The following is a 21,446-nucleotide window of genomic DNA, read 5'->3' as shown; positions in this document are numbered from 1 at the left end:
GACTGAGCCCTGCGGTACCCCACTCGTTACCTCTCCCCAGTTTGAGAAGGTCCCATTGATAAGCACTCTTGGAGTCCGATTCCGTAGCCAACTGTGGATCCACCTGGTTGTTGTTTCATCTAGCCCACTTTGAGCTAGTTTGCTCATCAGGATATCATGGGGCACTTTGTTGAAAGCTTTGCTGAAGTTGAGGTATATTATGTCCACAGCATTCCCACAGTCCACAAGGGAGGTTACCTGATCAAAAAATGAGATCAGATTTGTCTGGCAGGATTTGTTCTGGACAAATCCATGTTGGCTTCAAGTAATAACTGCACTGTTTTCAAGGTGCTTACAGATGGATTGCTTTATCATCTGCTCCAGAATTTTCCCAGGGATTGATGTCAGACTGACTGGTCTGTAGTTCCCAGGTTCCTCCTTTTTACCCTTTTTTGAAGATAGGGACAACATTAGCCCTCCTCCAGTCATCTGGCACTTCACCCGTCCTCCATGATTTCTCAAGCAGAATAGACTGTGGCTCTGAGAGTTCTGCCAATTCCTTTATTACTCTAGGATGCAGTTCATCTGGCCCTGGAGATTTGAACTCATTCGAAGTAATTAGGTGTTTCTTCACCATATGCCTGTCAATCTTGAGCTGCAATCCTGCCCCTTCAGCCTATACTTCGCCTTTGCCAGGGGTCTCATAGACCCTCTTTTGGGAGAAGACTGAGCCAAAGCAGGAATTGAGCACTTCTGCCTTTTCTTTGTCATCTGTTATCATTTTGCCATCCTTTTTAATAGTTGAACCACCATTTATTTCCTCTTGTCTTTTACTATGCATGTATCTGAAGAAAGCCTTTTTGTTGCTTTTAGCATCCGTTGCTAACCTCAGCTCGTTCTCAGCTTTAGCCTTCCTGATGCCATCCCTGCAATTCTGTGCTACCTGCCTGTACTCTTCCTTCATTGCTTGGCCTTCTTTCCACATCCTATATGTGTGCATTTCTGTTTTCAGGTCATCTCTAAGCTTTTTGTGAAGCCACATTAGCGTCTTCTGTTGTCTTCCACCTTTTTTTCTTCTTGGAATTGTTTGTAATTGTGCTAGGGATGGGGGAGAATTTCTCCCCGAAACTTCGGGGGGCCGACTGCCAACATATTTGGCCCCCTGAAGTAGTTTCGGGGAGAAATTCTCCCCCCGCCCCCCGCTCCCCCCCGGGATGGGACTTACCTTTCCCGAATGTCGCTCCCGGTGGCGGGTCGCAGCGGCGGTTCGGCAGGGCTTCGACAGGGGCAGGGGCGGCAGCCGGTCTTTCGACCGGCTGCCACCACTGCCATTCCAAGAAGAGTAAAAAAACAAACAAACACGCCCCCGTGATAGGCTACATGATGATTAACGTAGCCTATCACGGCTAGATTTGCAAAGTCAGCCATGATAGGCTACGTAAATCGTCACGTAGCCTATCACGGGTGACTTAAAAAAAAAAAAAAAGTGCGTACAGCTAATGGCGGCCCCCATAGGGAGCCACCATTTGCGTTCCTTATTTGGTCGCTGTAGTCAACGTAAAGATTACGTAGACTACGGCGAAAATAAGGGCAATGCTATTTGCGTTGCCCTTATTTTCGCCATAGTCTACGTAAAGATTTACGTAGACTACAGCGACCATATAAGGAACGTGAATGGCGGCTCCCTATGGGGGCCGCCATTTGCGTACGCGCTTTTTTTTTTTAAGTCACCCATTATAGGCTACATGACGATTAACGTAGCCTATCATGGCTGACTTTGCAGATCTAGCCGTGATAGGCTACGTAAATCGTCACGTAGCCTATCACGGGGGCGTTTTTTTTAACTTTTTATTTCGCGGCCGGGCGAGGCGGGAAGCCTCCCCCCCGGCCTGAATTTCGGCCGGGCGAGTAGGGAAGCCTCCCCCCCCCCGGCCTGAGCTTCGGGGGGAGCAGCGAAGCGCCTCCCCCCCACCGCGAAGCAAGCTGCGAGACCAGGTAAGTGACTTTCGTGCACCCCTAAATTGTGCCTTTAGAATTTCCTTTTTTAAAAACTCCCACCTATCTTGGACTCCTTTTCTTGTTAGAGTAGCTTGCCATGGGACCTTACTGATCATTGTTCTGAGTTTATTAAAATCAGCTTTCCTAAAATCCAGGGTACACGTTTGGCTACACTCAGCTTTTGCTTCCTTTAGAACCAAGAACTCAAGTATAACATGGTCGCTTTCCCCCAGAGTTCCTGTAACTGCTACTTTATCCACTACGTCATCTCTGTTGGTTAGGATCAAGTCAAGGACAGCCGATCCTCTAGTTCCTTCCTCTACTTTCTGTAGGAGGAAGTTATCCACCACACAAGTCAGGAATTTCCTGGAGGGGCCATGTTTTGCACAATTTGTCTCCCAACAAATATCGGGGAAATTGAAGTCCCCATTACTACTACATCATGCTTCCTTGAAACATTGGCTATTTGCTTTCCAAAAGTTTCATCCTCATCTTCTCCTTGATCGGGTGGCTGGTAGTAGACTCCGACCACCATGTTCCTTTTATTCTTTGCTCCATTTATTTTAACCCAGATGGTCTCGATGGGGCTACCAAGCTCATCCTCCTGTATTTCTGTGCAGAGATATGTATTTTTCACATACAGTGCAACCCCATCTCCCTTTCTGTTCCTTCTGTTCTTTTTGAACAAGTTATATCCTTCAATTGCTGTATTCCAGTCATGAGAGTCATCCTACCAAGTCTCAGTTACACCTATCAAGTCTTAATTTCCCTCCTGTATTAAGAGTTCAAGTTTGTTCTGTTTGTTTCCCATACTCTGGGCATTAGTATATAGACACTGAAGACCATGTGCTTCATGGTCTGGCTTTCTTCCTACATGTTTGTGAAGACTATTATTGGGTGCTATTAGATCTGTTCTCTCTGTTGCGGTGCATGAGCCTTCATCCATTGTTACCCCCAACTTTACATCTTCCCTCCCAGTAGGATTCAGTTTAAAGCTCTCCTGATGAAGTTCTTCATGCTGTGGCCAAACACATTCTTCCCAGCCTTTGTGAGGTGCAACCCGTCCCTTGCCAACAGCCCATCTTCCAGGAAGTATAGCCTGTGGTCCCAGAATCCAAATCTCTCTCATTGGCACCATCTTCATAGCCAGTCACTCACCTGGAGTATTTTTCTTTCCCTTTCTATCCGTCTTCTAATTACTGGAAGGATGGATGAGAAAACTATCTGGGCCCCAAAGTTCTTGAATTTCCTTCCCAAAGCTTCAAAGTCTGATGTGATTTCTTCGTAGCTCCGCTTGGCGGTATCATTTGTTCCCACATGGATGAGAAGAAAGGGATACCTGTCAGTGGGCTTTATGAGTGCAGGCAACCCTTTAGGTCACATCTCTAAACCATCCTCCCAGGAGACAGCATACCTGGAGAGTCCACGGGTCTTGGCGACATACTTGGGTTTCGATCCCATGCAGCAAGGAGTCTCCCACTACTCCTCCTCTTCTCTTCCTGTTGTTGTAGGCCTTGGTTTCATCACCTCTGTTTGACTGACCTTCAGCCTCTTGCTCACGCTCATGCAGGTTCCCCTGTAATTCTTCCTCTGCAGGCTGTCCTCCAGTCTCATCCTCAAGTACCTGGAATTGGTTCCACAGCTCCGCTGCTTCCAGTGGTGCAGAGTGGCTTCTAGTTCTTCTGCTCCTAACTGTCACCCTTTTCCAAGGAGTATCCTCTACTGCACTTTTCCTTACCTCAGCATTTCCCACTTAGAATCATAGAATCATAGAATAGTAGGGTTGGAAGGGGCCTACAAGGCCATCGAGTCCAACCCCCTGCTCAATGCAGGAATCCAAGTCAGAGCATCCCTGACAAATGGCTGTCCAGCCTCGTCTTGAAGGCCTCCAGTGTGGGAGAGCCCACCACCTCCCCAGGTAATTGGTTCCATTGTTGTATTGCTCTTACAGTAAGGAAGTTTTTCCTGATGTTCAGCCGGAATCTGGCTGCCTGTAACTTGAGCCCATTATTCCGTGTCCTGCACTCTGGGATGATCAAGAAGAGATCCTGGCCTTCTTCTCTGTGACAACCTTTCAAGTACTTGAAGAGTGCTATCGTATCTCCCCTCAGTCTTCTCTTCTCAAGGCTAAACATGCCCAGTTCTTTCAGTCTCTCTTCATAGGGCTTTGTTTCCAGTCCCCTGATCATCTTTGTTGCCCTCCTCTGAACCCTCTCCAGTTTGTCTGCATCCTTCTTAAAGTGTGGTGCCCAGAACTGGACACAGTACTCCAGATGAGGCCTAACCAGTGCTGAGTAGAGGGGAACTAGTACTTCCCGGGATTTGGAAGAGATGCTTCTATGAATGCAGCCCAAAATAGCATTTGCCTTTTTTGCAGCCACATCACATTGTTGGCTCATATTCAGCTTGTGATCGACAACAATTCCAAGATCCTTCTCGCTTGTAGTGTGGTTGAGCCACGTATCCCGCATCTTGTAACTGTGCATTTGGTTTCTTTTTCCTAGGTGCAGAACTTGGCATTTGTCCCTATTAAATGCCATTCTGTTGTTTTCTGCCCAGCGCTCCAGTCTATCCAGATCACTTTGAATTTTGTTTCTGTCTTCCAAAGTATTAGCTATCCCTCCCAATTTTGTGTCATCTGCAAATTTGATCAGCATTCCCTGCACCTCCTCCTCCAAGTCATTCATAACAATGTTGAAGAGCACTGGGCCCAGGACTGAGCCCTGCGGTACCCCACTCGTTACCTCTCCCCAGCTTGAGAAGGTCCCATTGATAAGCACTCTTTGAGTCCGATTCTGTAGCCAACTGTGGATCCACCGGATCGTTGTTTCATCTAGCCCACTTTGAGCTAGTTTGCTCATCAGGATATCATGGGGCACTTCTGCCTCAGCTTGCTGTTGCTCTTCAAGCTTCTGTTCTTCACTTTGCTGCTGTAGTCCCACCATTCTGTCCAAGAACTCTTTGTGTTCTCTTATTCCCTGGAGGGTCGTAGGGGTGTACGAAGCACTTACCTTGTTCTGCTGGGGCCATCTGTGGTGGTGGTGGGAGGCGCACCATCCCCCCCCGGAATCCTCCCTGTCCGGCTCTGCTCTGCAGTGACTCCACGGAGCCGCTGGCCAGGGCTGCCCGCAGCCGGACCTCTGTCCACTGCTGGGATATGGCTACAAATGGCAGCTGCCATAGCGGCCGCCATTTGTGTCCCTGCTGTAGCCGTGATATATTTACATATCTATGTATATATTTACATAGCCTATCACGGCAAAAGGCAGGAATGCAAGTGGCGGCCGCTACGCCATTTGCGTCCCTGCGTTAGCCGTGATAGGCTACGTATATATTTACATAGCCTATCATGGCGAAAGGGATGTAAATGGTGTCCCTGCGTTAGCCATGATAGGCTGCATAGATACTTACGTAGCCTATCATGGCTTGGCAGGGACACAAATGGTGGCTGCAGCCCGGCAGCGGCCAGAAGACCACCCGGAGCCACCACTGCCGCTAGGTAGGCTCTGTCCTGGGGGGATTCCGCGGGGTGGCGGGCGGATTGCCCCGTTCCGCTGCGGACTCTGCGGGGCTGGATTCTAAAGAATCCGGCCTCACTGGAGTCCATGGTGGAATTCTCCAACATCCCTAGAGGGTTGACAGTCACCGCTCCAGACCTCTTCCTTTTTCTTCCAGCCATGTGATCAACTTGCACTTGTTGCAGGTGTAGGCCATGTTGTTCTCAGGCAGGAAAACAACACTGCACACACCTTGCAGGTCACCACCACTGGACAGTCTTGTCCTTCCATAGTCTCTTTTCCTTTTTGTGTCTAGCTTTCTGATTGTTCTAGAGTAGCCTGTGCTTGGTCCTCTACTCACTGGAGGTTAAAAACAGAGTCCCACTGGTATAGAAGTGAGTGTTACAAGACAAATACATTTTAAAAAATGTTAAAAAAATGTTGGGGCCTCCCCCTTGACCTCCCCTGGCCAACTCCTGTTTGCTCCCCCTGTTCGCTCGCTCTGATTGCTTGTTCTCTGGGAGCTTGCCTGCTTCTGTAGTCCCTGGACCAGCTGGAGCAGCTTCCTCTGCTCTGCTCTGCTCAGCGGGGTTGCGGGAAACAGCCTGAAGCTTCCTGCCCACACAGATGCTGGGAGTACTGAGGCCACACACACCCAATTCAGTTGGAGCTCTCAGGAGCACCTGATGAGCTCACAGCCACTCAGAAGGAAAAAGACAGCCCCCATCACATGCTAGAATTAGTAGACAATTGTGTATCTGCCAATAAAAATGTACAATTCAGTTACTTGGCTATAGCTCTACCTACAGCCTTCCAGATGTCTTGGCCTCTAACTCCCATGATCCTTCCCCATTGACTATGCTTGTAGAGCTGATGGGAGTTGCTGGCCCCAAGTTGCCCAGCCTGTCCTACACTGTTTAACTAGTGGTTTATTGATAACTACAGGGAGTTTGCGTTTCCTTGTAAATCAAGGGTGGTGTGGGCTAGTCAGCTGGGAAGAGGGTGGGGGAGTTGTACAGTTTAAGCCACATTCCTGACAGCTGGGGAATACGATTGTGCTGGGCACACAGAGATGGTTCTCACTGTATGCCCTTTTCTTTCAGTCATGAGTCTGAATGTGCTGGGCAAGAGGCCATACGAAGAGAGTCATCGCCATGTGCCCTCCTCCCCAGCACAATCCTGGTGGTGGCAGCAGCAATGTGTGTATGGAATTTGGGGCATCTGGCAGCTTGGGCGCCCAGTGGGCTGCACAGGTGGCCTCAAAGAGCTGTATGTGGTCCAGGGATTTCCTATATGTTTTTAAAGTGGTTTCCCAGAGAAGGGGAGGGAAGATGACTTATAACAGGTGAAAGTTCACTGAGGAAACTTTTCTTTGCAATGAAACAAATGCTATATACTTCACAGATTTGGCACGAGACCCTATTTTAGAGACAATTCAGAATACAGTGGTAAGAAAAAAGTTTGTGAACCCCTTAGGATTGTCACATATTTCCAACATAAAATGTCATTAGATCTTAATCTAACCCTGTAATCCTAGATAAAGAACAACAAAGATAACCTGAGTAAACAAATGACACACAAACATGATGCTTTGTCAACATTTATTTATCCACAACTGATTCAACGTTCAATATCCCTGTGTAGAAAAGTATGTGAACCTTTTGATTCAGTACCTGGTGGTACCTTGATCAGCAATGACTTCAGGTAAGCATTTCATATAACTGTTGGTCAGTCTCTCACATCAGTTTTGAGGAATTTTGGCCCATTCCTCCTTACAGAGCTGCTTCAGCCAAGTGACATTTGTGGGCTTCCTTGTATGAACAGCTTGCTTTAAATCCTGCCACAACGTTTCAATGGGGTTTAGGTCTGGACTTTGACTAGGCCATTCTAAAACACTGAATTTCTTCTTCCACAGCTATTCTTTTGTAGATATGCTGTATGCTTAGGATCATTGTCTTGTCGCATGACCCACTTTTGGTTCAGCTTCAGCTCACAGATGGATGACGTGACATTCTCCTCTAGAAACTTCTGATACACTTCTGCCCCAGGAGGCTGTTCCAAGTGGTCCGCAGCCTGGTCGGTCCTGTGGCTCCGGAACCACTGGAGCATTCTAAGGCCTCCTGTGAGGCTTTGGCAAGGCACTTTGCAGATAAAATTGATCAGATTAGGTGTGTTACTCTGCACACTGTGGATACAGTTAGTGAGCAAGAGGCGGCCTGTGGCAAACCGGTTTTGTGGGATCGGTTCCAGCTTCTTCCTCCTGATGAAGTGGACAAGGTGCTTTCATCTGTAAGGCCAACCACCTGCTTACTTGATCCTTGCCCATCTTGGCTCATTATGAGCTGCAGAGAGAGACTGGGTGAGGGGATCAAGGCGGTGGTGAACGCCTCCCTTGAGGAGGGAGTGATGCCATCAGCCCTCAAGGAGGCAGTGATAAGACCGCTCTTAAAGAAGCCCTCCTTGGATCCTCAAGTTCTGAACAACTTTCGCCCAGTCTCAAATCTGCCATTTTTGGGCAAGGTGATTGAGCGGGTGGTGGCGGTGCAGTTGAAGGCACACTTGGAAGAAACTGATTATCTAGACCCATTTCAGTCGGGCTTCAGGCCTGGGCATGGGACAGAAACGGCCTTGGTGGATGATATGAGGAGGGCTCTGGATAGGGGTGAATGCTCCTTCCTTGTTCTCCTCGACCTCTCAGCGGCTTTTGATACCGTTGACCACGGTATCCTCCTGGACCGCCTGGAGGGGTTGGGCATTGGAAACACTGTATTGCGGTGGTTCCAGTCCTTCCTCTCTGGCAGGTACCAGAGGGTAGCACTGGGAGAGGAGGTTTCGGACCCGTGGCCACTTACTTGTGGGGTGCCACAGGGTTCCATCCTCTCCCCGATGCTATTTAACATCTATGTGAAGCCACTGGGGGCTATCATCAGGAGGTTTGGGGTGCAGTGTCATCAATATGCGGATGACACTCAGCTCTACCTCTCATTCAAATCTTCACCAAGGTTGGCCGTAGAATCCCTGTCCAAATGTCTGGAGACGGTGAGTGGCTGGATGGGGAGGAATAAGCTGAAGCTCAACCCTGACAAGACCGAGGTACTTTTGGTGGGAGACAAGAGGAAGCTGGGGGATGTTGACCTGGTGTTGAATGGGGTACAGCTACCCTTGAAAGACCAGGTCCGCAGCCTGGGGGTCATTTTGGACTCCCAGCTGTCCATGGAGGCTCAGGTGTCAGCTGTGAGCCGGACAGCGCTGTATCAACTCCATCTGATACGGCGGCTGCGCCCCTACCTTCCCGACCATCTGCTCCCATCGGTAGTACATGCCCTGGTCTCCTCTCGTTTAGACTACTGTAATGCGCTCTACGTGGGGTTACCCTTGAAGACGGTTCGGAAACTGCAGCTGGTACAGAACGCGGCGGCTCGCCTGATTAAAGGCAGCCGCCGGCGAGATCACATCACTCCAGTGCTGAAGGAGTTGCACTGGTTACCAGTTGTTTTCCGGGCCAAATTCAAGGTGTTGGTTTTGACCTTTAAAACCCTATATGGTTCCGGCCCAGCCTATCTTAAGGAGCGCCTCCAGCAACACCAGACAGGCCGCTTAACAAGATCAGCCTCGGATGGCCTTCTCTCTGTCCCATCAGCCAGGACAGCTAGACTGGTGGGGACGAGGGAGAGGGCCTTCTCTGTGGTGGCCCCCACTCTGTGGAACTCCCTCCCTAGGGAACTCCGTCATGCCCCCTCTTTAATGAGCTTCCGTCGTGCATTAAAAACGTGGTTGTTCAGGCAGGCATTTGGGGTGGGTTAGGGTATTTTTTTTTAAAAAAAATTTTATGGTAAAATTTTATTGTTTTAAATTGTTTATGGTGGGTTGTACATCGCCCAGAGTGGCTGGGTGACCAGTCAGATGAGCGATTAATAAATTTAATAAATAAATAAATACACTGCAGAATTCATGGTTGTGTCAATGATGGCAAGCCGTCCCGGTCCTGAGACAGCAAAGTAGGCCCAAACCATCAAATCCAACCACCACACTTGATGGTTGGGATGAGGTTCTTCTGTTCAAACTCAGTGTTTATTTTTTGCCGAACATAACGTTTCTCATCAAAACCAAAAAGTTCTGCCTTTGACTCGTCTGTCCAGAGACCATTGTTCCAGAAGTCTTGGGAATCATCTATGTGATCTTTAACAAACTTCAGATGGGCAGCAATATTCTTTTTTAGAGAGCAGTGGTTTTCTCCTAACTATCCTCCCATGAACATCATTCTTGTTCAGTCTTTTTCTAATCATTGAGTCATGAACTGTCACATTAGCCAAGGCGAGGGTGGCCTGCTGATCCCTGATTGTTACTTCCTGGATGATGCGCCTATTTGTTCTTGGAGAGATTTTGGTTGGACAACCTCTCCTGGGTAGAGTGACTGTTGTCTTGAACCTTCTCCATTTGTGTACTATCTGCCTGACAGTGGATTGGTGGAGCCCCAAATCCTTAGAAATGGTTTTGTAACCCTTTCTAGACTGATGAGCAGCAATAACTGCTTTTCTGAGATCCTCAGAGATGTCTTTTGATCATGGCATGACATGTTTCCACACAACCATATGGTGAAGATCAAAGTCACAACATTTCTGATCATTTTATAGAGTGGGGCCTCCCAAACTCACCCCTGAAGATCTACCTAATTACTTAAACACCTGATTCTAATTATTCCCTTTAATTGAGCTGATGCAACCAGGGATTCACTTACTTTTGCATGTACCCAGATTCTCAAGTACTCATTGTTTGCCTAATTTATATATAGTTTTATTTCACAAGACACAGAATTGGTTAATATAAACACTACTGGATATTTAGAAAAGGACTGGTTTTGATTCATGAAGGCTATCATTGTAAAACTATGGAATTTCCATAATTATCATTAGGGTTCATGAACTTTTTCTCACCGCTGTACTTCAGAGGTAACTATTAGCACCTAATGTGAAGAGAAAACTCCCTGGAAAAGACCCTGATGCTGGGAAAGATTGAAGGCAAAAGGAGAAGGGGACGGCAGAGGATGAGATGGCTAGATAGCATCACCGATGCAATGAATATGAACTTGAGCACGCTCCAGGAGAGAGCAGAGGACAGGAAGGTCTGGCGTGCTATAGCCCATGGGGTAGGGATGTTAGAGAATTCCGTGACAGATCTTGGTGAGGCCAAATGCCAGTGCAATGCCCGAATTCCATCGCGGAATGGCCTGCCACCCCCCTGCCCCACGCAGATTCCCCCCGGGATGAGACTTACCTGGGGTGGATGTTTCGGACGGCGGCGGCTCCAGCGGCGGTTTCGGCAGTGGCAGCAGTGGCTGGTCTTCCAACCGGCTGCCGCTGCCACCATTTGCAGTCTCTGTGTTTTTTTTCCCCCCATAGACGTGATAGGCTAAGTAAAGACTTACGTAGCCTATCACGTCTGGGTAAAACAAAACAAAACGCGTACTCAAATGGAAGCGGCTATGGCCGCCACCATTTGCGTTCCTTATTTTTCGCCGTCTTAGTCTACGTAAATATTTATGTAGACTAAGACGAAGACAAGAAAGGGGAATGCAAATAGCGCCCAGACGGCAAAAAATAAGGAACGCAAATGGTGGTGGCCATAGCCGCCGCCATTTGCGTACACTTTTTTTTTTTACCCAGAGCCCTCCGCGGCCGGAAATCCAGCTGCGGATGGCCCTGGCCTGGGCCTGGCCGACTGCTCCACAGAGCTGCTGTGGAGCACAGCCGGACGTCGAGGATTCCGGGGGGGAGGACCGGATCGCCTCCCCCCCGTCGAGGATTCTGAGGGGAGGGACGGAACGCCTCCCCCCCACCATGAACAGAATCTGCGAAAAGGTAAGTGACTTTTGTACATCCCTACCATGGGGTCACGAAGAGTCAGACACGACTTAACGACTGAACAACAACAACAACACAATGCAGGGAGGTTCAGAGGGTGGCAACAAGGGAGAGGTCCTTCTCGATGATGCCCCATCCTCCCGATTATGGAATGCTCTCTCCACTGAGGTCCTCCTGGCACCAACATTGTCACCCGCTTGGGTCTAGGTTCAGACTTTCCTCTACTCCCTGGCATTTGACATCATATGAAACTGGTCCTGGGATTTTTTTTTATTGCTGAGTGTTTTAAATTGTTTTGTAAATGGTTTTTATATTATGTTTTATGTTGTATTTTTTTCTTTTCTTTTTAAAGATTTTTTTTAGTGAATGCCATGTGGCATGGCCATGAATTTGTATGAAACATATGAAATGCATATATATGAAAATATAACTTTCTAGCAATTATACGTAGGCTTCAACAGAAGTAGACCAGATATCCAAATAAGTATCCATTTGCAAGTGGATATTATACACTACCTGTTCAAATGTTGAAAGTATTATAATGTCCTCAAGCCATTGCATTATAAGAGGTGAGAGTTTATCTTTCCAATGTTGTAATATCAGTCTTTTAGCTATCAAAAGGGTATGGTCATTTACACTGACCATTCATTAATTTCCATGAAGCAGGTAAGTAACTTAAGAGAGCATGTACATCAGTGAATATTAAAAACTGTTCCAGTACAAACTTTATCCACATAGTAACCTCTTCCCCCAAAGAAGCAACTACTGGACATCTGCAAAAACATATGTTTAAAATAAGTTTAAATTTTACCTCCAACAATTAGCTGAATTAGACAATCCCTTATTAAAGAGATGTTGCGGTGTGCAGTATTATATTTCCAAGGTATAAACTCTTTTGTAAACTGCCAAGACAGCATTAGCTATTGGGCAGTATAGAAATGTTAACAACAACAACAACAATGATAATAATACATCCACAACACATATATTTATGTATATTTACTTTTATAACTATTTTGAACATTCATATGGTGGCATTACCCAGCTTTAACTCATTTTTATATTCATTCTGAGGTTACCATTTTGCTTTTGTTTTACATATTTTAAACCATTTGCATAGCCATGCCACATGGCATTCAGATGATTAAGCTGCAGGATGCCAAACCCTCACCATCGCGAGTCAGAGACGTTTGCTTTGAAGTTTCAAACACACTTGCCCTTGCTTGCTCTGGATTCTCAATGTTGTTCAGTCGTTCAGTCGTGTCCGACTCTTCGTGACCCCATGGACCATAGCACGCCAGGCCTTCCTGTCCTGCGCTCTCTCCCGGAGCGTGCTCAAGTTCATATTCATTGCATCCGTGATGCTATCTAGCCATCTCATCCTCTGCCGTCCCCTTCTCCTTTTGCCTTCAGTCTTTCCCAGCATCAGGGTCTTTTCCAGGGAGTTTTCTCTTCACATTAGGTGGCCAAAATATTGGAGCTTCAGCTTCATTATCTGTCCTTCCAATGAGCAGTCAGGGTTGATTTCCTTTAGGATGGACTGATTTGACCTCCTTGCAGTCCAGGGCACTCGTAAGAGTCTTCTCCAGCACCACAGTTCGAAAGCATCAATTCTTCGGTGCTCAGCCTTCCTTATAGTCCAGCTCTCACAGCCATACATTACTACTGGGAAAACCATAGCTTTGATTAGACGGACCTTTGTCGGCAAGGTGATGTCTCTGCTTCTTACTATGCTGTCTAGGTTGGCCATAGCTTTCCTCCCAAGGAGCAAGCATCTTTTAATTTCATGGCTACAGTCACCATCTGCGGTGATCTTAGAGCCCAAGAAAGTAAAATCTGTCACTGCTTCCATTTCTTCCCCTTCTATATGCCAGGAAGTGATGGGGCCAGATGCCATGATCTTAGTTTTTTTAATGTTGAGTTTCAAACCAGCTTTTGCACTCTCCTCTTTCACCCTCAACAAGAGGCTCTTGAGATCCTCTTCACTTTCTGCCATTAGGGTGGTATCGTCTGCATATCGGAGGTTGTTGATAATTCTCCCAGCAATCTTAATTCCGACCTCTGATTCATCCAACCCGGCATTTCTCATGATGTACTCTGCATATAGCTAAAAACATACCTTATCATAGATAAGCACATTCAGGGTTGAGAAAAACCAGTGTCTGTGTAAGGGATGGCATAAGGAAACAATCCTTCATCTAACCAGTGCAGACAGAGTTATGCTGAAAGCCAGAAGAAATCATATGGGAGCTTGAATGGGTGCTACAATACGAGGCGATGTGAGCTGGTAGACTGAGCAATGGAGGGAAGAAGAGACCTGAGATGGACAGATCAGTCTTAATTCTGTACATACCAAAGTCTGTTCCATAACGTTTTGAAGTGCATGTGTAGATTTTTTTTTTAAATCCCCACAAAATTCTCTTTTTAAAAAATCACAAGTTGACAAGATGATCTGAGGGGTGCCTTTTGGGTTGTCGTTTTTTTACCCCTCCTTTCTTTTACAGTTTCTAGCCACTTGGACTAGCTACAAAGCATAGCTCCTGCCGTTCACGTTGAAAATGAATCTGAAAATGCCCCTGAGAGAGGCAGTATGTCATGATATTAATTTTTGTGAACTGCCCAGACAGCTTCAGCTATTGGGTGGTATACAAATTTAGAGAGAGAGAGAGAGAGAGAGAGAGACAGACAGACAGACAGACAGAGACAGAGAGAGAGACAGAGACAGAGAATCCATTCCACAGGCATTGTATGATTCATACCTCTGATTCATCCAACCCGGCATTTCTCATGATGTACTCTGCATATAAGTTAAATAAGCAGGGTGACAATATGCAGCCTTGTCGTACTCCTTTCCCAATTTTGAACCAATCGGTTGTTCCATGTCTGGTTCTTACTGTTGCTTCTTGACCCTCGTACAGGTTTCTCAGGAGACAGGTAAGGTGGTCTGGTACTCCCATCACTTTAAGAATTTGCCACAGTTTGTTGTGATCCACACAATCAAAGGCTTTAGCGTAGTCAATGAAGCAGAAATAGACGTTTTTCTGGAATTCTCTTGCTTTCTCCATGATGCAGCGAATGTTGGCGATTTGATCTCTAGTTCCTCTGCCTCTTCTAAACCCAGCTTGTACTTCCGGTAGTTCTCGGTTCGCATACTGCTGAAGCCTAGCTTGTAGGATTTTGAGCATCACCTTGCTGGCATGTGAAATGAGCGCAATTGTGCGGTAGTTTGAACACTCTTTGGCATTGCCCTTCTTTGGAATTGGAATGTAAACTGACCTTTTCCAGTCTTGTGGCCACTGTTGAGTGTTCCAGATTTGTTGGCATATTGAATGCAGCACTTTAACAGCATCATCTTTTAGGATTTTAAATAGCTCGGCTGGAATACTGTCATCTCCGCTAGCTTTGTTGTTACTAATGCTTCCTAAGGCCCACTTGACTTCACTCTCTAGGATGTCCGGCTCAAGTTCAGTGACCGCACTATCATGGCTATCAGGGACATTCAGATCTTTCCTGTATAGTTCTTCTGTGTATTCTTGCCACCTCTTGTTAATCTCATCTGCTTCTGTTAGGTCCCTGCCTTCTTTGTCCTTTATCATGCCCGTCTTTGCACAAAACGTTCCCTTGAGATCTCCAATTTTCTTGAAGAGATCTCTAGTCTTTCCCATTCTGTTGTTTTCCTCGATTTCTTTGCATTGTTCATTTAAGAAGGCCTTCTTGTCTCTCCTTGCTATTCTCTGGAACTCTGCATTCAGTTGGGTATATCTTCCCCTTTCTCCCTTGCTTTTCACTTCCCTTCTTTCCTCAGCTACTTGTAAAGCCTCATCAGACAGCCACTTTGCTTTCTTGCATTTCTTTTTCTTTGGGATGGATTGAGTTGCTGCCTCCTGAACAATGTTACGGACCTCCGTCCATAGTTCCTCAGGCACTCTGTCTATCAGGTTTAATCCCTGAAATCTATTCCTCACCTCCACTGTATATTCATCAGGGATATGATTTAGGTCATACCTGAACGGTTTAGTGGTTTTCCCGACGTTCTTCAATTTAAGCCGAAATTTTGCAATAAGAAGCTCATGATCTGAGCCACAGTCAGCTCCAGGTCTTGTTTTTACTGACTGTATGGAGCTTCTCCATCTTTGGCTGCAAAGGACATAATCAATCTGATTTCGATATTGACCATCTGGTGACGTCCATGTGTAGAGTCGCCTCTTGTGCTGTTGGAAAAGAGTGTTTGCTATGATCAGCATGTTCTCTTGGCAAAACTCTATTAGCTTTTGTCCTGCTTCATTTTGTACACCAAGGCCATGCCTGCCTGTTATCCCAGTGATTTCTTGACTTCCTACTTTAGCATTCCAATCCCCTATGATGAAGAGGACATCTTTTTTGGGTGTTAGTTCTAGAAGGTGTTGTAGGTCTTCATAGAACCGATCAACCTCAGCTTCTTCGGCCTCAGTGGTTGGGGCATAGACTTGAATTTCTGTGATGTTGAATGGTTTGCCTTGGATTCGTACTGAGATCATTCTATCATTTTTAAGATTGTACCCCAGTACTGCTTTTCCCACCCTTTTGTTGACTATGAGTGCTACTCCATTTCTTCTAAGGGATTCTTGCCCACAATAGTAGATATGATGGTCACCTGAATTAAATTCGCCCATGCCTGTCCATTTTAGTTCGCTGATTCCCAAGATGTCGATGTTCAATCTTGCCATCTCATGTTTGACCACCTCCAGCTTACCTTGTTTCATTGATCTGACATTCCAGGTTCCTAAACAACATTGTTCTTTACAGCATCGGACTTTCTTTTCACCACCAGACACATCCACAGCTGACTGTCCTTTCGGCTTTGGCCCAGCTGCTTCACTCTTTCTGGTGCTACTTGGAAATTCCCTCTGCTCTTCCCCAGTAGTATATTGGACACCTTCTGACCTGAGGGGCTCATCTTCCGGCGTCATCTCTTTTAGCCTTGTGATACGTTCCATGGGGTTTTCTTGGCAAGAATACTGGAGTGGGTTGCCATTTCCTTCTCCAGTGGACCACATTTTGTCAGAACTCTCTGCCATGACCTGTCCGTCTTGGGTGGCCCTGCACGGCATAGCTTATGGCTTCACTGAGTTACGCAAGCCCCTTCGCCACAACAAGGCAGTGATCCATGAAGGGGATTCTCAATGACCATCTTAAAATTCTGTAGTGCAGAAGTCTCCCATACACAACTTACCAATGGTACCATCCCAGCACAATATAAGCAAGTGGCTAAGATGGACAGAGCAGGCAGCAACCACTATGATAACAATCTGTGGGAGGGATGGGACACTGGTGGCATTCAGGATGGATACAGCCTGCAAAGCAATCTGTCTTGTCCCAAGTGCCCACTCAAAAATGGTTTCAAGTGGTAAACAACAGAGATTTTTAGAGCTGTGCACAAGTGGCCTCTCAAAATTCGCCACACTATTTGTGTGTAGAGAAAGTGAGGAAACAATTTCACCCATATTTCTCCAGGGGGAGGAGAAATTCTCCTCAGTTCCTCACAGGCAGGGCTCATCATTGACAGGGGCTGTTGCACAGTTTCTTTCTTTTTCCACAACATATGTGTGTGTGTGTTTGGTGCTGAAACAACATCAACTATGTTGGTAGGCTGGTCCCCATTTTGCATCCTCCACAATACTGATGTGACAGGGGCAGTGTTGTGTCTAACTCCTTAAAGTTTTCTTCCCCCATGAAAGAAGCTTTCATTGTTCTACCTCAATCTCAGGGAGCTTTATAATTCATTTTGTGGTGTTTTTTACCTTACCTAAACATTGCTAACCTCCCTGGCTGCCTGCACTTCGAGAGCTAAAAAGACCCTATGGGAGGAATTACTTCAGGATCCCTTCCCCTGGGCTTTAATTGAAGTGTAGGGAGCTGAGGAGACTACAGGCTACTAGAGAGGTGACTGTACAATGAAAGACAGGGCACTCACACACACTCCTTGGCCACCTCCTCAGTAAGGTAGGCACAAGAACTTCAAACCCAACCCATGAGAATTTCTCTGAAATGTCTTCACCACTGAATTTCTTTTCGAAAGCAATTTCTTTTCTATCAGATGGAATGATAATGGTAAAAAAAATGTGGGAGAAATTTTCGGCACAGCACTAGAGATTTTACACTCTAATGTTACATCTCTCTTTGATGTTTTGTATGTAAATTTACATAATTGGATGTCATGCTATCCTTGAATACACACCATCAGATTATTTGTATGCCACTTTACCATAGTGTAACCATGCTCAAAGCAGCTTACAACAACATCAGGAAAAACCCACCTATAGTAAAATACAGCAACATTTCCAGATAATTCATTAACAATTACAAGTCATAACAAAATTTAAATAGTCCTATAAATCGGCTAAACATCCCACAATAAATATACACTGAGTTTAAGCAAGTCACTAATCCATAGTAAGGCCTAACAAAAGAGAAATACAAAACATTACCTAAGTAGCAGGACAAAAGAATACACCTCATCTAAAAGTGAATGTTACCTTAGCCACAAAACCTAAACAAGACCCCATGATGCTGGTCTCTAGGCACCTTCATCAGCTGGAGCAGCCTTTGCAGCTGGAGTCACTCAAGGCTGCTTGCTTTCAGGCCATGTGGCAGTGAACCAGATAGAAGAACAGGGATGAGGTCTTGCAGGACTCACAGCTATGACTATGAAGCCCTTACAGCCAGATAGAACCAACTTCATTATGACACTGACCACTGCTGGCTTTGATCACTTTGCAGGTGCAAAGGGTGGGGGGAATGATGAGACGACACGCGTAGATTTGGAGTAAAACTGGGCCACATTTATTGAAATAGTACAATCTGCAAAGGCAAGCACCGGCAGGCACATCACTGCACCAGCTATTCCAGCCTTGTGTTGGGCAAGACAATCGACATCTGGGGCATGGTATCTACCGTCGCCACCCCGCAGACCTGCCCAATTCTGGGTCGGGAGGCCTTCCCCTGTCACCCCCCCAGCCCACGGAACCTGAGTGAGTGAGGAGAATCTGCCTCAAAGGTAAGCCGTATCTCCCAACTCGGGCCACAAAACCCTGAGCCAGAAGCCTTGGGCCTTACCAGTCACCTGAAACAGTGCTTTTGAATGCTTACTGTCCCTGTCCCCCATCAAAGTGCCCACCTGGAACTGCCACAGGAGGATGACAAGCCTCTGCTTAGTCATTCTCCCCCCCCCCCCACTCCCATGTGCAGTAAAAACCCCAGGATGCCCCTTTGCAGATCCGCCAAAAAGAAATCGTTGCCCAAGTCAGTGAGATGAACACCATCTTCCCTATAGAGCTCCCTCCATGCATGAGAAATGTCTGGGTGGACAATAGTCTGATCACCCTGTTCGATTAGAAAGTTCCCTATTTCCCTGTTCACCTTCTTACGGGCCCTATCCAGAGTGCGGGGAACCAAACCATCCCTCCAGGCCAATCTCGACAGCAGGCAAGACCAAATGATGGAAATTCTGGGCCAGCGACGCCGAATAAGCCGTAAATCATCCAAGGCTTGCAGGATTGGGGCCTTGACCTTTAGCAGGCCCAAGTCGCCCCCCTCGCCCCCAGGTGTAGAACCAGAACCTGTGGGAGAATCTTCACCAGCCCTTCCTGGAATAACATGGGCAGGAGACACTCCCAACGCATGCCGTGTCTGCCCAACCACTGAACGGTGGCATACCGGCTGAACCTGAGCTGGGATCCACAGCTAGATGAGGAGACCCTCCAACCAGCCCAGGATACCATGCTGTGCCCACAAATGAGCACCCGTACCAGTTCCCACACACTTCAGCCACCTAAAAGAACAAGAAACAAACATGTGAATAACAGAGTTCTCATGTAATTAGAGCCCTGGCAGAGGCCTCACATAGGCCCAATACGCCTTTAAGTGCCACCTGCCCACTGACTGAACTCTGTCCATTGTGAAAACTAACAAGGCAGTTGTGGAAGCGGCCCCAATGCAGAATGAATATGTACTAAAACGAAGCATTCCCAGGCCCAAAGCCTTCAAGGCCAGCCACGTGACTGTCCAGAATTGATATTTGGTTAAGGGGGTGGACTCGATATGGCAGAACAAAGGGCCGGGAAGATTCCCCCACACATTGAGGAATGCCCCCAAGGCAGTGACCAGACAAAGCTCTTGCACTGGGGCAGGGAACAGTGACACACTAACCCCCCTCCCTGCTTGGTCAGTCTTTGATTTCCTTAGCTGTATGTGAACAACCTGCTGAGAGAATTGGACATCACTGAATTGCAGTGCCCGCCCGGACCGACCGCCCTTGGCCGCCACCACCTGTTCGGAGATCCTAAACGTTCAAAAAATGCTGTGAGCTCTGCTGCATGGAACAATGTGCCCTCGTGCTGAGAGTTACACACGGAAGGCCACAGTCCCTGCAAACCTAGCAGTATGTCAGGTGACAGTGGGCGTCTGGAGTTGGGGGGTGTTGGGGACACCCTTGACCAGCCCCGGAGCACCCGCCTGACTCAGAACTCAGCCATGTTGTCTGCCACACCCTTCATCTTAGACCAGAAGGCCAGTGCAGCGAGCCTGCCCCCAGTGGCCTAGGCGGAAAGTCCCCTCCTATAAGCACATTGACACAGAACTGGAGTAAGTGATCTACCGGAATGGATGGGCCACAGCTGCTGCAGCTACAATGCTGCTGTGAAGACGAAGAACTCCCTACCTGCTCTGGCATAAGAAGTTCTCATGCTAGGGGCTATGGGCTGCAGGACCACCCGCTCTGCCTCTTCCAGCCAGTCTCCCGTAGAGTGGCTGGCATGGTGTCTGGCACCTCCTGTGCCCAGGGTGCCAGTTCTCGAAAACGCTGGACCTGATTGTTTGACAAAGCATCAGGCATGGCATTGTCCAAGCCAGGAATATGCTGTGCATGGAATAGAATATGAAACCGTAGGCACTGTAACGTGAATGCCTGGACCAAAACCATGACTCTATTATTGCGGCATGAAAGAGAATTGATGACCTGAACAGTGGCCTGATTATGGCACCAAAAATGCACCATGGAAGTTGAGAGCTGTACAGCCCACACATGTGCAGCTACGTATATTGGGAAAAGTTCCAAAAAGGTAAGGTTCTTGCCAACACCCCTCGCTAACCAGTCCGCAGGCCATCGCTCAGAGCACCAGCGATCCCTGAAAACAACTCCAAAGCCCAGGGCCCCAGATGCATCAGAGTGTATCTGCAGTTCCGCCTCCAGTAATAACTCCTGCCTCCAAAAGGAAATGCCATTAAAAGTGTCAAGGAAATGCAGCCAAAAAAGTAAATCATCTTTCATGTTGGATGACACCATACTCAGTGGTGTGGGAGATGCAGGCCCCGCATAGCATTACAAAGGCGTCTAAGAAAGGCCCTGCCAGGCACAACCACCTTACAGGCAAAATTGAGGTGTCCGACCGCTTCCTGTAGGGTGAGTAGCGTTACCTTTGATCGCAGCATACCCAAGATCCTGTCTTTCAGGGCCCGGAGCTTGTCAGCGGGGAGCCTACAAAGCTGGTTCACAGAGTCCAATTCAATGCCTAAGAACATCATGGTGGGGGAAGGACCCTCAGTCTTTTCCTCTGCCAAAGGAACGCCCAGCTCCTTGGCCAGGGCTGAAAATTCCAGCATCAGCTGAACACGCTGGGGGGGCACCACGCGGGTCCGCAAATAAAAAATTATCAAGGTAATGCACGACACTCTGCGACCTCACTCTGTCAATCAAGGCCCATTCCAGGAAGAAACTGAACTTCTCAAACGTCGTACAGGACACCAAACATCCCATGGGGAGAGCCCTATCCATGTAGAATTGATCCTGAAAGCTGAATCCAAGAGGTCTAAGTCATCGGAGCAGATAGGCAGTAGGCGAAATGCAGATTTGATATCGCATTTTTCCATGAGGGCCCTGGGGCCTAAAGCCTTCACCATTGCAACTGCTGCATCGAAGGACGTGTAATGAACCAAGCACAGGTGTATGAAACAGTGCCATGTCCCCCCTCGGGGTATGAAATGGCCAACCCATACCTGCCATTGAGGGAAACCATGCTAATGGCGGAAATGGGCTCCATCCTGGCAGGGGTGCCACTGCCCCTGTTCCCAGAAC

The 21,446-nt window shown here is 47.3% G+C and overlaps 1 pseudogene; it reads right to left on the bottom strand.

The window, feature by feature from the left end:
• The window catches only part of LOC146355004 (uncharacterized), a 39,521-nt pseudogene extending 18,547 nt beyond the window's left edge, over positions 1–20,974 (bottom strand).
• Between the last annotated feature and the right edge of the window lie 472 nt (positions 20,975–21,446).

Source organism: Heloderma suspectum, chromosome 2, assembly GCF_057233095.1.
Source record: "Heloderma suspectum isolate Gila_16-S chromosome 2, 16-S_ref, whole genome shotgun sequence".
Taxonomy (NCBI): domain Eukaryota; kingdom Metazoa; phylum Chordata; class Lepidosauria; order Squamata; family Helodermatidae; genus Heloderma; species Heloderma suspectum.
The sequence above is the reverse complement of the archived record's forward strand: the minus strand, read 5'-3'. Positions and strand labels throughout refer to the sequence as shown.